At 50.9% G+C, this 17,925-nt stretch overlaps 1 non-coding gene across 1 annotated transcript; it reads right to left on the minus strand.

Moving 5' to 3' along the window:
- Positions 1-17,119: 17,119 nt before the first annotated feature.
- On the minus strand, positions 17,120-17,193 carry TRNAN-GUU (transfer RNA asparagine (anticodon GUU)). Its single transcript has one exon. It is a non-coding gene; the product is annotated as a tRNA-Asn (tRNA).
- Between the last annotated feature and the right edge of the window lie 732 nt (positions 17,194-17,925).

Consider the following 17,925-nt stretch of genomic DNA (forward strand, 5'->3'; position numbering starts at 1 on the left):
GGCAGCTGCCATTCTCTGTCTAGCCATGCCTACCCTTAGTCCTGGTTCTTGTGCTCACCAGTGGGAGTGGAAACCTAAGAGGGAGGTACCCACTGTTTCCCTACTGGATCTACTTCCACCCCTGGATCTTGCACTCTCCAGATGGTTCTTCAGTTTATTTAAACAGAATTAGCCCTCATTGCCAGCATCTGCCAGCTGATGCTGCGGCAAAGCCCAACCAACCCACACCCATTTGGACTTATGCATGTACCAATAGGAACAGTCAACCCAGCCTGGCTTTCCCCCAATCCAGCTCACATTGCAGGTCAGGAGGTGTTATAGCCCTACCCAACCTGGTTTGCCCCCAATGCCACCACCACCATTCTCATGCTCACCAGTGGGAATACTGGTCCAGCAGGGGAGCCCCATGCAGCCTTCCTACAATGTTTGTTCGCTATACCCTGTGTCTCACATGTGCTGGTAGAGTGCTACAGGCCATTCTGGTATGGCCTACCTCACCTTAGCATTTGTCAGTGGGTTCTGTAGCTTGGCCTGGCCTGGTCTGGCCCCCACCTTCCCCAGATCCAGCTCACGTTGGTGGGGGCTACAGCCTAGCCTAGCCCAAGCCCAGCCAGCCACCTGTCCCAGTCCTAATGTAAGCTGGCTGGTATTGTGCCCCAACCCAGCATGACCCATACACTGTTCTGATTCTCAGGTTTGCAAGGAGCTGATATAAACTGGCCCAGCCTGGCTCGTCCCAGACCTGAACCAAATGTATGCCGGTGGGTACCATTACCTGGCCTGGTTTGGGCTGCTCCCTGTCTTGGTTCTTGTGCTTGCCTGCAGGATCTGTGTCCCAACAGATTAGTTGCCAAGCTCCTCAATCAGAACCTCTCCCAATACCAGATCTTACACACACCAGTGGGTCCATAGGCCAGCCCTACTTAGTCCACCTCCTGTCCTAGCCAGAATAGTGGCCGTTCCTGACCAGCCCTCACTCATTCCGGTTCTTACTTGTTGGGAGCACTGCACGAGTGCCCTGCTCTAAAATAATGACTGGTTCAAGGCAAGGAGGCAGCAGGAAGACAGGAGGTCACAGGTGAGGCGGATCTGCCTCCTTTCCAGGGCCTGGCCAGTCAGGTAGCACCCAGTGGACCCACGGGAATGCAAGTGATGGGAGTGAGAGCTGAAATTGCTATGGCAATAAGTATAGTTATTGTTATTTTATAGGCTAGCCTGTTTTTACAATTTTTTGGAGCATAGAAAATGTAGCTGTTTTAGCTGCTTCTATAATTTTTAGCTAGAGGAATTAAGGATGCTTCTATTAAAGAAAAGTGCTTTTGATTATTGTTTAATTGTTTATGGGGTTGTAGGGTCTGCAGTTGTAGGGGGATTTAATGTTTGAAACTTTTTGCCTTAGATCCTTATGTTCTTTTCTTTTGATGTACTTTCCCATTATGTGATAGATAAGTTGTGAAAATAAAATGTAGTAGGTAGGAATGTTTTACTGATTAGTAGGTAACCATCTGTGCCTCGGCCTTGGAGTTCTGGCTGTCACCTAATGGCTACTTCTGAAGAATGAATAATGGTTTGCTTTAAAGAAACTGATTATAGTAACTTATAGAATTATCTTTAAGAGCACCTGGTTGACCATGAAGTAAAAATTAATTGGACATCTGTGTATGCTGTCTTAGTTCTAAAGTTAAAGATAAAAAAAATCAAACGTTTGTGCAGAGGCTAGTGATGTGTCTAAGTAAATAAAAAGGACAGCTTCTTTTGGAGAAAAAAAAGGCATATAGCAAGAACACACCAAGTGTCAGTGTCTGTGTCTTTCTTTATCGCCGACGCCACGCACCCTTCCCGAGCTCCGAACTCTCGGCTGGAGCTGGACTCCGGCACTTACTGTTGGGTGCTACAGCCCAGCCAAGCCTGGTCCATACCCAGTCACAGCTCACACATTGCTCAGCAGGGACAGACCTAGCCCAGCCCATCCTACACTCATCAAGGTTCTCACAAGTACCAGTGGGTGCTAGAGTCTAGCCCAGTATTACACACCCTAGACCCAGTCCATACTCATGCTGAGGGAGACTGTAGCCACGTCCAGACCAGACAGCAGCCACCAACTCAGGCCCTCGTACTCATCAGTGGGAACCACAACCCAGCGAGGGTGTCCACTTAGCTCCCCAGCCAGGCCTGTTCCCAGCCATAGATGTCACGTGTGCCAAGCTGTTTTCTGGCACAGCTTGGCATAGTCCCTCACTTGTCTTGGCCTTTGCCTTTGGATGCTACAGCTTGGCCTGACCTAGAGCCAGCCTACAGTTCCAATTCTCACTAGCAGGTGCTGCAACCTGGCCCTGCTCAGTCTGTTCCCATCCCTGCCTCATGCAAAGTGGCAGGTGTGGTAGCCTAGCCCAGAATGACCTGTATTCTAACCTGGTTTCTGCACTTGCCAGTGTAGTGGGCCAAAGTCTGCTTGGCCTTGCCCAATCCACCCCATTGCAAAACCAACCCACACACTTGCCAATGGATAGAGCTACCTTGCCCAACCTGCCCAACGCCCAGGCCTGGACCTTGTGCTCACCAGCAGGTGCTATGACCCACTAGGGGAGTTGCCCAGGTTCCCTCACTTGGCTCAATCCCAGACCCAGATCTCACACATGCCAGTGGGTGCCAGGCCCCCACCTGGCACAGACTCCATCCTGGCCTTTGTATGTGCTTGTAGATGTTGCTGCCTGACCCACCGCACACACTGTTTTAGGGTGCACATGCCGGTGCTGCAACCTGAACCTGCCCAGTCTATTCCCAGCCCATTACCCACCACCCCATTTCTCAAGCTAACCAGTGGAACTTATATTTTCACAGGATTAGGCCCACATATTCCCCAAAGAATCTACCCCTGGATGTGGTTCTCTTGTGTGATGGTTAGTATCATGGCCCTGCCTAATATGACCTGTCCACTGTTCTGACACTCGCTGCCAGGTACTGGGCTCTAGCCCTGCCAGACAGGCCCCCAGTCCTAGCTTGCATGTGGGCTGCATGTGGTGGTCAGCAATGTTCCACTAACAAGCCCATCTCAGGCCTCCCATGTGGGCTAGTGCCTCAGTCTGACCCATAAAGATCTTCAGGTTTCTCCCCTCTAAAACCACCAGGTTTCAGTCCCCTCGCTTATCTGCAAGTACAGTGAACTTGTCTTTGGGAGTCCTTTTGGAGTCATTCCTCATTTACATTTACAGTGGTTTTTCTCCAGGGATGTCCCTCAACAGTAATTCCTCACCTGGTCACAAATCTGCAGGTCATTGCTCTCCCTCACCTGTGTGATCCTCCAATCTCCCTGCAAATCCACAACTCCAAGTCCCTAGAGCACACTGCCAGACCTGGGTGGGGAAAGATGCCTCCTCCCCCTACCCTCTATAGCCACTGGGGCCTGGATGGGCAGCCGTCGGACCTGGGTAGGGGAAGATTTTTTTCAAGTTTTATTTATTTTTACTAGAACAGCAGATTTTCAGAGAGAAGGAGAGACAAAGATCTTCCATCTGCCGGTTTATTTCCCAAATGGCGGCAACGACCAGAGCTGATCATCAAGACAGAACAGAAGGATCATCAGTCAAACTCAGATAAACCTCGCAATAAGAGTGATCCCGTTCCAGGAAGTCTGTGCTGCAGAAATACTACCATGTGTGGCCAGATACTCGAGGGCAGAATGATGACACTAGGTCACCCTAGAAGTCACACAGCCATTTTGGACAGGAGGATACAAATCATGGACAAAACAGAAATCCTGAGTGTTCAGGGAGGATCCCACGGGTCACACCTGTATGGGCCATTTCACGAACCGGAAGAAGGTGAGTGTCGTTCTCTCTAGGCGTGGAATGACGCGTTGGATGTGAAACATAAAAACAGTTCTAAAACACAGTACGCTGATAGTGGAGGAAAATGTGCGGTGGTGCACTAGCGCTAGGTGGAGCCAGAGCCTTGCAAGAGCCGTAGCGCCGGCTCCAAAGCCCGGGAAACCCGTTTGCTTAGGAGGAATCTCACCGCGCGCCGGCCCGCAACCGCCCACACCCAGGGAAACCCCAGCTTCCCAGGGCAGAGCACGGCCCTCGCCGCCTTGCCTGTCCCCTGCTTCGGCAGCCAAAATCTGGGGACGGCGGTGCGCGCTTCCCTCTCTGCCGGCGTCCACACCGGGACCCGAGGGAGCTGAGCGTGCCTGTGGCCGCGGGTGCTGGCGCTTCCCAAGCCGGGCAGGCCCCTCAGTGGCCTCGGGCGCCGCTCGCTCCACCCGGGGCGCTCGGGGGGTCCAGGCGGAGCCCGCCGGACGCAGAGAGGAAAGGCGGCGAGGCGAGGGGAGGCGAGGACAGGGACACCTCCCTGGAGTTCTGGATACGGCGTCCTGGCCGGGTGACAAAAGGAAAACGGTGTTGGTTTGATCGCGGACCTGTCAGCGTGTCCCGAGGGAGCAGAGCGATCACTGGAGACAGGAAGACTGGACGATGCACGGATGCTCGTGCGCGCCGAGGAGTAGTGACGGTCCTGAGTGAGTGCCTGCTGGCGAGTTCCAGTAGAGGCTTTTCAAAGCCCTGTCGCCTTCTCGCAGTGATCTTACAGTGGTTAGTACTCGGCATTGTGGCCGTAGCAACCTTGGTTTGTGTATGAGTCGCAACATCTTTGGCTTTTTTCTCCCTCTTTTGAAAGGCGGATTTAGATGCGGGCTAGGTGGTAGCTCCTCCCGCCCATCCCCGCCCCCGCCCCCAGCCTGCCCAAACCAGACACCATGAAGTCAGGACCACACAGCTCGCCCTGCCCCGATGGCAGCGTGCCCTCGCTTGGGACTTCTAGGGACCTGCCCGGGCTCCAGCCTGGTCTGAGCACCAGGAACTCTGCCAGCCTGCTCTCTGGCCAGCTTCCCACAGCCGGGTGCGCCTTACCCTTTTGCCCCTACAAAGATTGTGATGAATTTGTATGTTCCATCCCACCTTGGAGGGAGGATCCCTCATTTGTTCAGCGTGGGGAGAGGTTTGTGTGCACAGGAGAAAGGCAAGGATACAGAGAAGGGAAGAGCGGGCCTGAACCAGAACACTGATCTGAAAGTGATTTGGGGTGGGACCAGGAGGAGATCAGAGGATGGGTGGGATTGTGGTGGGCTCCCAGGTCAAACTTATGAGCCAGAAGAACCACAACCTTCTTCCCCAAACACGCATTTGCTCCCCACATGTCGGGGAATCCACGTGATCCCTATCCCAGTGGGTTCTTTGCCGGCTGAGCTGAGAAGCAGCAGGGAAGTTCCTTAGGCAGAAGTGTCAGACAGAGCAACACAGCCCTCTGCCTGGCTGGCCCTTGTGGAAAGGCTCCAAACAGGGTGGACTCAGGACAGGAGCAAAGGGAACCCGTGAGGGCAGAGAAGCCCAGGGTGTCGGAGTCAAGCCCTACCCCAGAGGTCCGCCTGAGTGGGACAGCACTGTTGCCAGTGGAATGCACCCCTGTGCTGTTGTCATTACCGACATCTGCAAAAGCTCAAAACAGGACTATGTGCCCTAGCAGTTGAGTTTACTCTCCTACTGCCCTTTGCCTTTGCCACTGCAGGGACAAACCTCTTCTATCCCTCAAGAGGAAGATTTTTTTCTCATGGCTCCTCCAGTCATAGAGGCAGGGACCTTGCGTGTTTTACTGGAGGAGCCCTGCCCCATGAGGAGTGGTCCTCCCGGAAACCTCAGTCCAGCAGAGGCTGAGATTCCTGATGTGGCAGCGCCCTCACATGTGACCCCTGGGATAACAGGAATGTACCTGTTTGATGTCTGGTGTGAGGAAAATGCAGGCTCCAGGGAGGACACTCAGGTGTGGAGGCCTTTGCTAGGGGAGGTACGCAGGTGCCACCCAGGAAGTAAGGAGGGTGTCAGGTGCAGTGGGGTGTTGATAGCAGGGCATGCCCAAGCCTTGCTCAGGTGAGTTATCTGCCCTCTCTTTCTGAGACAAGATGGATGTGTGAGGTGACATTGTGTGGTTCCTACAGCCACAAGGCCAGGCCTTCTTTTCACGCAGTAGACTCATCACCAATGAGAAATGCAAGTAAAATGCTTATTGATGTGTCCCTGCTGGTCTAGTGGCTAGGACTGGGCACTTTCATTGTGGAGACTCTGGTTCAGTTCCTGGTCAGGGAACTCTTAATATTTCATCATCTGCAGTAAGTCCTGCAGTCTCCTCAGCAGAGGAGTTCATGTCTTTAAGACACTCATCTACACACAGAGTTCACAGAGCTGCCTAATCTCTGCCACAGATTGAATGGCCTTACAGATCTGCCAATTCCTGGGCATTCCACCCAAGCTCTGGTCTTAGAGGAGCTAACTGACCTCCTTTGGCTGACAGCCCAAGCCAAGTCAGGCCATTGAGTTTGCCCTGAGGTTTGTCTGCTGAAACTCCTCAACTCCACCTGCAGGTGACAAGCTTAGTCAGCCTTGGGAAGAGCAGGCTGGAGCTGGACCAACCTCACTGGGAGCACAATGACTGTTGGTGAGGACCTGGAGGGCTGTCTTGTTTTTGGTTTGAACTATGTGGGGCCAGCTGACACAACAAAGCAGCTTCTGAATTCATACAACACAAACATCATCACCAGTGCATAATGCCTGCAGGACAGAAGGTCAACACATTACACCTGGACTTGGATTCCTTAGGCTATGGTCAGATCCCCTGTCTCCTTCCTGCTACAGGTGTGCACAGCTGTGCCCTCTTCTCTTCCATACTACCAGAAGGTAGGTGTCGGAGACTGATCAGGGCAGACATTAGCCGTCTGAGAAGGAGGGAGACAGCTCTGAACTGAGCAGTCTGGGAGCAAACTCTGCTAAGGTGTTCTGTCTGCAAGGCGGCAGTCAAGCCCTCAGTTGCAGGTGGCATTCTAAGATGATGAGGTCACAGAGCTTATGTGCTAAAGGAAAAAATCTTACCCTCTCTCTGGTGTAGGATGACCTCCTGACAGTTGGGGGTTACTTAGCTGTGGGAATGGAGATGTGACCTTAGATCATTGCCTCATAGGTAGAGAAATCACATACTCTAAGAAAATAAAAAATGCTGGAAGAACTTGATGAAATTCCATTCCCTTTTGTAATGAGACCTAACATGATGTACAACATAGGACAGGAACAGGACTGAGGTGGTGGAAGGGTGGTGAGGAAAAGGGCTGATGGAGGCACCTGGGGCTCCTTACGTTCAGATGAGCCCACAAAGCATGCGGGGCGAGATTGGGAGGGATTGAAGGCAGGCCCCAGGAAATTGGTGCCTGCAAGTGAATGCCTAAGGATGATTGGTAAGTGGGCGGGGTTGGGGAAGGGGCTGGAAGATGGAGGTGAGATTCTCAGGTGAAATGCCGATGGTCTGATTGGTGAACAGGTGGACCGGCGTGAATTTCATAAACTGTGAAGAAAACAAAATGGCGCTAGGTCGAGGGTGGCAAGGTCTCAGTCTCCATGACGACCTTCAAATCGCTCCTCACACCCTGCCTCCTCTTTTTACTGATCTGCTTAGAGAGTCAAGTGATAGGAATTGATTATGGAATAACAGGATTGACACGAGGGACTCCATGTTGAGTTGGACTGCATATTAGGCGAGGTAACCCCCACTGACAAGGGTGTAATCTGGCTGGGAAATCACATACTGCTTGGCAAGAATGCTTGAAACCCTGGCTAGGCTGTTCAAGCCTGACTGTCTATATTTGAAAGCAGAGTTTTGCACACACACACACATGAGGCGGGGGGCGGGGGGATCCTTTTATACATTGCATTGATTCACTGTCCAAATGGCTGCAACAGTTGAAACTGGGCCAGTCCAAAGCCAGGAGCCACGAGTTTCTTCTGGGTCACCAACATGTGTACAGGGGCCCAAGCAATTTGATCATCTTTCACTGTTTTCCCAGACACGTTAGCAAGGAGCTGGATTAGCAGTCAGCAAACAGAGCTCAAATTAGTGAACATATTGATGCCAATGTTCAGGCAGTGGCTTTATCCACTATGCCTTATTTTTAATAGCCAAGTCATGCTTTTGTTTTTTCTTTGTTCACATTTATTACAAAGCTGAAGTGGTTCCAAACCCATATGGGCGTTTGATTAGGGTGGAGGGGGTGGGGGAAATGTGGGTGAGATAGATGTTTCTTTTTGTCTATGGCCACATTGGTGTTGAGGGAAAGGTGCACTATTCCTTGTTGTCAGACTACATCAGTGTCAGGGAGTGGAGATGATCATTTGTGTTGCTATAGGAATTCTGATTTGGGGGAAGAATGTCCCACAGGTGTTACCTGAGTATTTGTGATTGCTCTGAGAGGCTGTCTCTTCACTATACCAGAGGTGGAGGATTCTACCTAACATGTGTTTTTCTGTCCATGTCTACCTTAGTCTGTTCCCGGATTTAGGTGTTTGCTGCAAAACCTTGCCTGGAGTGTTCAATTTGCTTTCTTTCCATCCTTTGAAGAGGTACTCAAAGACTTCTATTAGATTAGATGAGCCAACTGTCTTGTCTTTCATGTACATCTGGGTGTGTTCTGTTTTCTTGCACAGGAGTTAGTGACTGAAGTAGTCCAGTCTTGCAACATGTGCTCTGAGGTTGGACCATACGTCCATGTGATTTTCCCTGAGTTCTGGGATCCAGTGCATTAGAGCTCCTTAAGGATCTCCACCTGGGAGGTCCTCAGATCTGGTTCTCATGTGTGTTGGCAAGATTAGCAACCTGGCCCAACCTGCCCCTTCTCTGGGTCTTGTGTGAAGTGGTGCTTGCTGTGGCCTCATCAAATAGACGCCTAAGAATCCCCACCATATTCATCTTTAGTCCAGCTCTCGTGTGTGCTTCCGGGTGCTATGGCCTATATGGGAAGACCCCAAAGAACCCCAACCAGGACCATTTCCAGCCCTGGTTATTGCTGGCAACAGGCAGTGCTGTGGCTTTGTCTGGCCCAGCCAGTCTCCATCCAGTATAGCATTCAGGTGTGCTGGGAGGGATGCTGCAGCCTTTGGGGAGACGCCAAGAACTGTTACCAGGCCAGTCGCCATTCTTGACTCTCTTGCACCTGACTCAGTTGCAGTTGATCTGTGATTTCCATACTAGGCCTTGAGCCAAAGTTTCAACTCCAGAAAAAGGACATCTCTAGCACACAGATACCCCAAGGGTGATGAATTTTTTTTCCATTTTTTAATTATATTTTTGGCAATCTTTACATAGTTAATTAGGGTAAAAAGGTTCAATGGCTACAGGAAAGCGGCTAAGACCATTGTTTCCACATTGTTTCTTCATGGATCTGAGGTGAAGGGGGATATTGAGGGAGAAGCCCAACCCAATTTCCCACCCACCCTAAGTCCCGGATGTGGGGCATGCTCCGAGGTTCTTGCTCAAGTGGTTTTGATAGTTCACCAATTATGAATTGCTGCCAATCTGGTCACTTCAAGCACAATGAGGTCTTTGAAGAATCCACTGATTGACATAGTCCATCATAGAGTCTCCGTTTGCCCTGTTTTTCACTGCCAACATACAACTGAGGTGGTTAATTGACTTAATCTATCCTCTGTCTTTTCATGGTTAGGGTTCTGAGTCCGGCATTTCGATTGGGGAGATCCCCAAAGAAACTTTGTCTGCGGTGTTCCCAGACCTGATTCTTGTGTGTACTAGCAAGTACAGGCCCAGCACAGTCCATGGCCCTGATCAGCTGGTGGTTGCAATTGCTGCGTGTTTCTGTTTTTAGCTCCGGCTTCCACTGGAACCAATGGGTGTTGCAGTCCAGCCTGGTTCTGCCCAGCACACACTTGGCCCTCACATCAACCAGTGGGAGCTGCAGCCAGGTCAGAGCGACCCACAATAACCCCCACCAGGCCTGCCCTCTACCCTGGTTTGCCAGTATGTGTAGCAGACTAGTCTAGTCTGTCCCACATCCCATTCAGCTCTCATACATGTCGATGGACATTGAAGCCTAGTTCCATCTAACCTGCTCCACTATCCAGCATACACAGATGTTGTAGGGTGCTTTTCTGTCTAGCCACCCCAACCCCTATCCTGGTTTTCGTGATCTCTAGTGGGAGTGGTAACCCAAGAGGGAGGAGCCCACTATTTCCCTTCTAGACCACTCCCACTCCCGGAGTATGCACTCTCCACTGTGGTTTGACTTGACAGAATTAGCCCCCAGTGCCAGCTTCTGCCAGCTGATGCTGTGGCTAAGCTTCAGCCCACTCTAATTTTGTTTGCACCAGTAGGAACAATCAGCCCAGCCTGGCTTTTCCCTGATTTAGTCCACATGAGGTGCACAGGTGTTGTAGCCCTGCCTAGTCTGGTCTGCCCCCATCCCAGCTCACGCTCTCCAGTGGGAGTAGCTGTCCAGCAAGGGAACCACCCCTTATTTCCCTGCCGGCTCTGCCCCCTCCCTTCCTGGTTCTCACACATACTGGTTTGGTGCTGCGCTCACATCCGGTACAGGCAACCTCACCTTGGCATTTCATAATGGGCACTGGTTTTTGTCACGACCGAACCTGGCTCGACCCACACTCTGTTCTGCTGCTTGGATTTGCCAGCCTGGTCTGCCCCTGATCCATGCCAAATGTATGCCAGTGGGTAACTTTCCATGGCCTGCTCTGGGCTTTCCATGGCCATGCTTCTTGTGCTTACCTGCTGGGTCTGTGTCCTGCCAGAGGAGTTGCCCAGGCTCCTCCATCAGAACCTCTCCCAGTGCCAGACTTTGTGCATACCAGGGAGTCCATGCGCCAGCCCTACTCAGTTCACCTCCTGTCCTAGCAGGAACAGTGGCTTTTCCTGACTGGCCTTCAACTCAATCTTGGTCTTACTGTTGGATGTTTCAGTCCAGCCACAGCTTGTCCATACCCACATATGGTACACACATGGCTCAGTAGGGGTTGAGACCTAGCCTAGTCCGTCCCACATCTACTCTGGTCCTCCAGGACACCAGATGGTGTTGGAGTCTAGCCAGACTTGGTGCGTCTAGTCCCAGTCCACACTTGTGCTAAGTGAAATTCCAACCATACCCTGATCAGAATGCAGCCACCATTCCAGCCCTGTGCTCCTTTGTGGGAATCTCAACCCAGCTACGGTGTCCTCTTAGCTCCCCAGTCGGGCCTGTTCCTAGCCATAGATTGCGTGCATGCCAGTGGTTGCTCTGACTCAGCTTGGCACAGCCCCTCACCTGTCCTGGCTCTTGTCAGAGACACTGTGTCTTAGCATCTGGCTCATGCAGACCAGTAGGTGCAACAGCCTAGCTTAGCATGACCTGCGCTCTATCCTAATTTCTAATTTTGCTTGTGGGATAAGGTTTGCTCAGTCCTGCCAGGTCCACCCCATTCCATTACCAACTCACACATTAGCCAACCACTGGAGCTACTTTGCCCAGCTTGTCCAACCCCCAGGTCTGTACCATGTGTTCACTAGCGGGAGCTATGGCCTGCCAGAGAAGTTTCCCAAGTTCCTCCACTTGATCCACTCCCAGACCCAGTTCTCATACATGTCATTGGGTTTTAGGACAGTGCCCGGCATAGTCTGGCCTTCCTTTTGGCCATGTATGAGCTGGTGAACGCTGCAGCCCGGCCCACCCCACACCCTATTCACGATGCACATTTGGGTGCTGCTGCCTTGACCAGTCCAGACTGTTGTGGGTTCCTTTACCTGTGATTGATGGCAGGCTCCTTGGTCACACCTAGCTTAGTGCAAAGGGCGATGAATGTTAGTGGCCACACTTTCAGGGTACAGTAAGGCTGAGATTTGGAGAAGAAAACTTGTATTGACACAGAAAGAAGTTGCAAAGAGAGGTGTCAGAATGCATCCAACAGGGCAGCTAAGACAGCAGAGGCCTGTGGGATCCTGTTGAGAAGAGGCTCCAGGAAACAGGAGGCAGAGGGCCTCTCACCCAGAGCACATTCTTGCCCCCAGTGAGTCCTTGGGTGTGCTTTCATGCTTCTCTGTCACAGCTGCAGAGACTTGGTCTGGGGTGGGATTCAGGTCCCCTGCTCCCCAAGCTAGGAGCAGTGACAAACACCAGGGAGGAGACGCTTGTGAGAGCATGTTCCATAGAGTAATGATTATCATGTTCCCCTCACACGGGTCCCCGGCCTATAACTGGGTGGACACACAGCCCTTTTCCTGGGCCTGGGCATGATGAGGGTGAGTAGCGAGAAAGTAAAAGGAGCGCTACCAACCAAACCTCCCCACTCTCCCAGTCAGAGGCAGGGGAGTATGCTGGCATTCCTGCCTGTGCGGTTCTTAGATTAAGATAAGAAAAACCGGGCCCGGCGGCGTGGCCTAGCGGCTAAAGTCCTCGCCTTGAAAGCCCCGGGATCCCATATGGGCGCCGGTTCTAATCCCGGCAGCTCCACTTCCCATCCAGCTCCCTGCTTGTGGCCTGGGAAAGCAGTTGAGGACAGCCCAATGCATTGGGACACTGCACCCGCGTGGGAGACCTGGAAGAGGTTCCAGGTTCCCGGCTTCGGATCGGCGCGCATCGGCCCGTTGCGGCTCACTTGGGGAGTGAATCATCGGAAGGAAGATCTTCCTCTCTGTCTCTCCTCCTCTGTATATCTGACTGTAATAAAATGAATAAATCTAAAAAAAAAAAAAAAAGATAAGAAAAACCTTTAACGTTTCTTTATCTTGAATCTTACTCCCACAGACCTGAAACTTCCTCTTAGGTTCACACTGAACAAGCAGCTTCTGACTTTGAAAGTTCTGGATAGTAGCTCAGGCGGGGCCTGCTTGCATCCATAAACCACCAAGAATAAATCAATCTAGGGACTATCCTGTGGTACATAGGGTTAGGCTGCCAGCTGCCACTGGCTCCCCATGTAGACATCGGTTGGATTCCCGGTTGTTCCACTTGTAACTAGGACCATGCACCTAAGTGGGGATCCTAGGGGTTAAAAAAAATGAAAAAAGCAAGTATCTCAGAGCATGCCCCACATCCGGGACTTGGGGTGGGTGGGAAACTGGGTGGGGCTTCTCCCTCAATATCCCCCTTTACCTCAGATACAAGAAGGAAACAATGTGGACATAATAGTCTTACCCACTTCTCTATAGCCCCTGAACCTGTTTACAGTAATTAACTATGTAAAGATTGTCAACAATATAATAAAAAAGAAAAAGAAAAAAAATGATAATAAAATAAAACCTGGCATGGCCTGGCCCCATCCTGACAGTTACGGCCGTTTGGGGAGGGAGCAATCTGTTGAAGATCTATGTCTCCCTTCATCTCTGCACTCTGACTTTCAACTAGATCACTTTTAAAAAATGATCTAAATCTGCATCTGAATCCCAAAGCACATGCCTTCAATATTTCTACCCACACCAATTAAACATATGTTTTTATGTTAACACACTGTTATCCTAAAGAATCCTTGAGAAATTAAGTGACACAAACCAGTCCTGCCGGTCTCCACAGACAACCACTTTGGAGCCAGAGTTCCAGTGGGTGGTGAGTGGGTCCTAAAAGGGTCCCACCCTTTCCCACCATGTTCCTCTGCTGTGTTCCTGAAGTTCTTGTGAGCTGTAATTTGAACATTCCATTTTGGAGCCAGGGTCACTTCCTGCTTCCCCTTCTCATAGCTGGCAAAATTCATGCCGTTCAGATTATCCACTAATGAGATGTAAACTCATGGTGTCTTACCTGAGAAACCCACCCACTGATCTCTTCCGGCCCCTCCTTCTAATCCCTGCCAACGCATCAGTCACCTGTGGCTCCCAAAATCTAAGTCACCAATCCCTTGGGGCCTGCCTACATCCCTCCCAACCAATTCCCCATGCCCCCACATACCCTCCAGGCTCACCTGGCTCACCTGGCTCTCCTCCTCCTCCTCCACCTTAACCTTCCCCTGCCCTGGCAGCCCCCCATCATGCTACCATGGCAGAAGATTTTCCCTTCTTGTTCTCCCCCCCTCCATCCCCACTCCAATTCCTACCCTTCTGGAATAAAGGACCTCCAAAGAACCTAGTTGCATCTGATATTTTGGCTTCTGGAAAGGCCAGTTGAGACTAAATCTTAACCACAGATACCATGAAGCATTCACAATGATGGCCTGGGGTTACTGTGTAGCAGGTTGAGCGCTGCCCAAGAAGCCCCATCCCAGCCAATCCACTTCAGATACAATGCCTTGCTTACATACATGTTTTTTAAAGATTCATTTTATTTCTGTTGGAAAAGCAGATATACAAAGAGGAGGAGAAACAGAGAGGAAGATCTTCCGTCCGATGGTTCACTCCCCAAGTGGCCACAACAGCTGGTGCTGTGCCAATCCCAAGACAGTAGACAGGAACTTCTTTCTGGTTCTCCCACGCGGGTCCAGGGTCTCAAGGCTTTGGGCTGTCCTCAACTGCTTTCCCAGGCCATAAGCAAGGAGCTGGATGGGAAGCAGGGCAGCCGGGATTAGAACCGTCCCCTATATGGGATCCTAGTGTGTTCAAGGTGAGGACCTTATCCATTATGCTATCATTCCTGGCCCTCCCCCTGCTGTTATAAACTGTTATAAACTGTTAAATAAAGACTCTCATCATTGTATCTGGACTCAACAATCTTTGGCTGATTGCCACTCACCCAGACCCAACCCATAAAATTTCCCCAACACTCACAGTCATTGTGTGATTTAGCCCTCTAACCCACTTTATCTGCACACACACCATGAAAAATCATAATCATTGCATTATTTCTCTTTTTCAATAGACTGACACTTTTCATAATTTAAAATGTGTCATCTCCAAGCAAGTACATGTACGCGTGAGTTTCAAGTAAATGTTGGGGAATGGGTACTGTGATGCAACAGCTGAAGCCGTTGTTTGTGTCCTACACCCTACACTGGCGCACCCATTGTAGTGAGTCTTGGCTTCTCCACCTAGGATCTAGCTTTCTGCTAACCCATCTTGGGATGCAACCAATGCTGGCTCATGTACTTGGGTCCCTGTTCCCCAGGTAAGACTTAACTGGAGTTTCCGGTTCCTTGCTTTGATCTGGTTGTTGCCAGCATTTAGGAACTGAAACAAATGGAGAATCTGTCTCTCTCACACACACAGACACACACACTCAAACATACACAAGGAGAGAGTGATTCTCTGCCTCTCAAGAAGATAAAGATACTTTTTCAGTTGCACCAAAGTAGTCATTATTTTAATTTCACTTTCTAAAAACTTTCGAAGTCTCAACATATATTTTTAGAGCATATTGTAAGTTCAGAACCACCTTAAAAAAAAAACATGGTAAAACAGCAGTGCTAACAGGCATGGTATATTGCTAGGCAGTGTTTTTAAATTTTCACAATTATCCAAACTTGATGTGGCTTGCCCTGATTGATCTTTACAAAACTTTGCAGAATAACTTAAGAAGTTTGCATACAGGGCTGGTGTTGTGGCAAAATGAGTTAAGCTGTCACTGCAGCACTGGCACCTCAAATAGGCACCAGTTAGAGTCCCAGCCACTCCACTTCTGATCCAGGCCCCTGCCAACGCGCCTGAGAAAGCAGTGAAGGCCAACCCAAAGGCTCTGGCTCCTGAGTTTGAACTGGCCAGGCGTCTGCCGCCGTGGCCGTATGGTAGTGAAACGGTGGATGAAGAGCTATCTCTGCTGCTCTCTCTACAACGCCTCCTTTCAAACAAGTAAGAAAAGGGTGTACATTTTAAAACAAAACAAAATAAATGCCAAGCGCTCTAGCTCTGCTCAGGGGATACAAAAGAAGAACTGAGGGAACATGAGCCAACGGCTTTAGGGTCCAGGTCGGCCTATCGATGCATCCCACATGGAATGCTTGCTATGCACAAAGCCCCAACCAAAAGCTGGCAAGGAAGAACACTGAGAGAGTTATCTGCACACCCATCGTCCACTGCCATGCAGAGGACACATCCCCTTCTTTCACCCAAATACTGTGGAAGCAAAACCAAGATCTCTGAAGAGAAAAGGAAAGAGGACAGCCCAGGCTTCAGCAGGTGAACACGGTGCAACAGAATACACGGTGCAGTGCTCACAAAAGGGAGAGGAATGCTATCAAACTCCTCCAGGAAGTTTTACGTTCTTAGGAGATCAGATTTCTCTACTGATCTGGCAAGTGTCTAAGGAAACATCCCACTGCCACTGCCAGGGAGCCCAGGAGCTCAGCCTGCACCAGAGGGAGGAGGAGAACAGGAGATGGGAGGCCTGAGCACACAAGCTCCCTGAGCTCAGTGTCTTAGAGCGCCACCTACAGCTGCAGCCGAGGCCTTGACTGCTGCCTTGCAGGCAGGCCGCCCTAGAACAGTTTGTTCCCCAAACTCTCAGCTCAAAACTGTCTCCCTCCTTCTCAGACTGCTGATGTCTACCCGGATGGTCTCTGGCACTCTCAGAGGCAGCACACAGCTTTCAGTCCAGGACACACACAGAAATGTGAGGATTACTCTCCCAGGCCCAACAAGGGATGAACAGAGATGATTATGGCACCAGAACTGGGTTCTGCCACAGGCAGCTTGCAAACACCGCCTTGTCTTGCTGAAGAAGAGCAGGGCAGACTGTGTCTGCAATCTTGAGCTCACACAGACTGCTGGAGATGCAGACCAAGGTCAAAGTCTGTGGGTGATGGTCCAGAGGTGGGCTGAGCGTGAGACCAAGGCCGAGGCTTGGAGGTGCGGCTCCGCAGCTGGGATACGGTCCTAGGCCACAGAACCAGCTGTGTGCTTTCAGGACAGCCTTGAGTCACTCACCTACCGACTTCTGTCTTTGGGCTGTGGCTTTCTGATCATCAAGCAAAAACTGGCTGGTTAACGTGGATATGGAGCAGGTGGTAGTGGCTATTAAAGTGTGTGCCACATGGATTCCTGTAATTTGACTCCCGGCGCCCTTCAGCTGGTCCACAAGAATGCATAAACCCCACCCAAGGATACTTGCTTATCAGCCCTAAGCCACCTCTCTCCCTAACCCTGTGTCCCTCCCTGTATTCATGGCTGAAAGAAGAAAAGGGAAAAAAAATTTTTTAGAAAACAAAAGCCGATTTTCGTAAAGTTCAGAGTCCAATTCAAGGACTCCATCTTGCCACATCTACATGGCTAGATGCTTTCCTTTCTGGCCGAGTTGGCGTTTGCTTACTGGCCTCTCTTTTTGTCTTTCTTGATATTTAGCGACTGGTAGCTACTGGTAGCATATGTAGCACACTAAAAGTTAGTCACTAGTCGTCCCTGGGTGGGCTCGAACCACCAACCTTTCGGTTAACAGCCGAACGCGCTAACCGATTGCGCCACAGAGACACGGACAGTGACTACGCAACCGCCTCCCCAGAGCATGCGCACTCTCCGCCCGCTGGCCCCAGCCCGGCCCGGACCGCCCAGCACCAGCCGGAGCGCCCACAGGGGCCCAGGACCCCTCCAGGAGCACTAAAAGCACCCGGGCCTGGAAGAGGGCGCCTCCCGGGAGACCAGGGCCGCCCGCGGCACTCTCGGAGGGAAAAATGCTCCTGATGGCGCAGAACGCGCAGGACAGGGGGACAAACCGCCGGAAGCTAGGAGGGAAGCACCAACACCCGTGGGCTCTCAGTTCTGACAGACTCGGCTGACAGTTTCTTCTGGCTATTAGCCGTGTTGTTCTTTGCTCGTTTTACTTCATTTCTGTTGAGGCTACCTTGGTTTAGCAGAGTAACTCCATCTGGTACTGTTTTCCGCCTGATGCTCGCTCGCGCTCGGTCTTTCTTCCTTCCTTTCTTCCTTTCTTTCTTTCCTTCTTTCCTTCCTTCCATCCATCCTTTCTCTCTCTCTCTCTCTCTCTCTCTCTCTCTCTCTCTCTCTCTCTCTCTCTCTCTCTCTCTGTCTTTTCCCCGGTACCATCTATTCCCGTATGGTTTTTCATGCATGTTGATAGCTATCGCTGCTATGCCCACTGGTCTCCAAGGTGAGACCTTTGATGTCTTCAAGGAGCCCGAGGTTGTGCTGTAGGACTTTCATGCTAAGATAATGGTGAAGCACGTTTGCTATTTAGGATTAGGA

This window comes from Ochotona princeps, chromosome 2 (genome assembly GCF_030435755.1).
Source record: "Ochotona princeps isolate mOchPri1 chromosome 2, mOchPri1.hap1, whole genome shotgun sequence".
NCBI lineage: Eukaryota > Metazoa > Chordata > Mammalia > Lagomorpha > Ochotonidae > Ochotona > Ochotona princeps.